Consider the following 3,306-nt stretch of genomic DNA (forward strand, 5'->3'; position numbering starts at 1 on the left):
CCCATCTTCCGCTACACCCAAAGCAGCTTTCCTTTTTTGACAGCGTGCCCCCTGTTTTGGAGTCACTGACCCCCCTCAGCACTCTTCTCTTCCTGCCCCGACTCCCACTTAACCCCATATTTCACAGATGAACTACGGCTAATTTCCCCCCAGTTCTCCAAACAGCGCTCTCTCCACTGCTGGAGCACGCTTAATTACCCACAATTAAAGCCAAACGCTAACGAGAAAGTTGCTCTGTTATGAAATGACTTCAAAAGAACTAGAGTAAGTAGAATGGATTGGAGGAAAAGTTGGGTATAGCCTCCAGTGGCAGGGAAGAGCTTCTGTGCTGTGGTTTCCCCTCAAGCTGTCTCAGTGGAAGGGAGTAAGCAAAGACTCCTTTGGCAACACCCAAAGCTGTGGACTACACTATTCAACAGCTAAAATACACTCAAACGTTGGTACTGAGTAAGCACAAGTATTCACTTTAGTAATGAAATTAATAATTGAAAGCTTTGTTGTGAGAGGGGAAAGTAGTTTGGTAGCCTGTTTGGTCTCCTTAATCAGAGCAGTTCAAGATATGTATGGCATTTCATTTATGTCACTTAAAGAAATATATGTTCCATTATGTCCCATGACTACACATAAATAATGTCAATGAGTGTAGCTGGTGTAACCAATGGATTTGGAATAGACTGCCAGCACTCTGTGTGATATGAAAACATGGTTAGTCTAAGCTGATGCTTATTACATTTCATGTATTGAAAGGCAACCTGTAATCATTGTACATGTCATGGTCTTTTGAAGTCAAAGACATATAACCAAAGTTATTACAACTCATCCTGAGAAGGGAACAAGGTGTTTAACAAATGTCACGGAAAGTCATTGAGTAGTTGTTGAAACATTACACTCGAAAGCACAAATATCAACCTCATGGTGGCGCTAGAGGAAAAGTAAGAGTATCACCAAAGTCATGAGGCTTCATCCTCTGGGAACTATAAATTTCTGTTCAAAATTTCTTGCCGATCCGTTTAATAAGGTTACACTGTGATCTCGAACACATTCTCGTAACATAACAGCATTATCTCGTGAAACCTTGCTGAACCAGTCTTACAGCAGCCAAGCTTAATTGAGACAGCCAGATGTTAGAGTGTATCCGTCACAATATACCTGACCACAAACCCCATTCCATGTCACCCAGGAACGAGCCAAGTCCCCCCCACCAACCTCCCAATCCAATCTACAGCTGGCAAAATGAAACAAACACTAATTTTGATTATTTACGTCCAGTTTACACCACATGAAGCAAGGTATGAGACGGAAAAAAGAGCTATATGATGGGTGGATAATTGTAAGAGTGGTAGTAATAAGTGCAGCGGCTACAGTGATCACAATTAGATTTGATTTCATTTGAGAATGCCTCCACAGCTGCTCCCCACTCACCCCCTTAACCCCTTTTTTCCCTTCCCCCTTCCTCTCCCTCCCCTCGCTCCTCTCCCCCTAGATTAAAGTGGGTGTGTTAATTCCGTGGTGTAGCGATCGAACAGCTCTGGCAACAATGGGAAATGGGCTATTGATCAGAACAGCTCAGATTAAGACTAGGCAGTGGAGCTCTTTCTTGCTCTCTTTCGCCTCCTCTTTTCTCTCCATTTCCCATCTTCTTCTGCCTGTCTTCCTGTCTGTCCTGCTCATTTCCCCCAGTGCTCCTCTCTCACTTTCTCTTGTCTTTCACACCCACAAAGAAGAAGAAAGAGTATTTGCATGTATAAGAGAGTCTATGAGGATTTCCTTGTCCTTCCTTCCTGTCCCTCTTATTTTGCTCTCACTGCTTCCCACTCCTATGTTCCAACAAGAACCTCCGCTAATCTCTTAAAACATTGCATTTTAGCGTGATCAAATCTGAAAGATGTATAGAGACTGACAAGTATACAGTAGCCTCAAGCGGAAATATAATGCACAGTATATGTGAGCCTTTTACCAGTTCTCTCTGCTGCAATTTGACATCTATTCACATGAGATTTTATATCAATCAGTCACAGCGAGGCCCTGTGTTGTGCCACAATTAAAATCCACCCTATCAGAACAGCTCACATACCAAAATTAGCTGTCATGATCAGGCTGCGGGACAGAACACATTGGATTTGCATTGAATAGACATAAAACACACCAAATGTGAGGAGACAGCAAATCCATACAGTGAAAAGTGAGCTAAGAATCCCCTGCTCTACTTATATTAATTAACTCGGTCAATGGGGATGTGATAGGTCAGTTATTCATCCTCTTCCAGCGCCTCCCCACTCTGTCACATATACCTCCCAGGTGTCAGAGGCACAGACGCTCCAGCTGCTGAGCAGGGATCGGCGGGGAAGAAAAAGCACCCTGCTATTGACACTAGAATGCACTGGTCTGAGATCAGTGGTTAGAGGTTACTGGCACGTTTCAGTGTTTGCTTCTGCTTTTGCCCTTTTGGATTTTAGAGGTGGCAATTGTACAAATGCAACAGACACTGCATACATGTGCAAATACTGTCATTCACCAAGAACACAAACACGCACATGCAGACACACACACACACACACACACACACACACACTAGTGGTCACATCAATATTGCCATGCACCTTAGGGAACTTGCAATATTGGCAAAGCTTTCATCTGCTGAGTGTGTGAGCTTCTGGTACTCCCTACACACACACACACACACACACACACAAACACACACACACGGGCACACACGGGCGCGCACACACACACACACACACACACACACACACACACAAGCTTGACATACAGTAGGAAGAAGAAAAAATACATTCATACACACAAACAAATACTAAAAGCTACACTGCAGGAGTGAACATAAAAATCTAGGAAAGGAGTCAAAAAAGTGTCAGCTGAAGGGGTTAACAAACAGTGAAGGCCGAGATCAGCAATCAACACTAGAGGGCGATAAAGAGGTGCATGGGTTGTATCTGAGGGGTGGTGACGTACGTACATGGCTGTGTGTTGGACCATGGCCATGTTGTAACAAAACATTGCTCCAAGCATTCAACGTTTTTTGCCCTCCAACAGTTTTGTATACCATTTTTCCATCTTTAACATTGTTTAATCTGTTGATTGTTTTCTTGATTAGTTGATCCAACATGTGGTCTATAAAATGTCTGAAAGGGGTGAAAAATGGCCAAGATGATATGATGAATGATATAATATCCAAAAGAAGAAACAGCAAGTCATTATTTCAGATACTGTAATCATTGAACGTTTGTCTTCAAAAAGTTAAACTAAAAAATTGATGGTCAAAATATTTGCTAATTGATTTTCTGACTA

This window comes from Etheostoma cragini, chromosome 6, assembly GCF_013103735.1.
Source record: "Etheostoma cragini isolate CJK2018 chromosome 6, CSU_Ecrag_1.0, whole genome shotgun sequence".
Classification (NCBI taxonomy): domain Eukaryota; kingdom Metazoa; phylum Chordata; class Actinopteri; order Perciformes; family Percidae; genus Etheostoma; species Etheostoma cragini.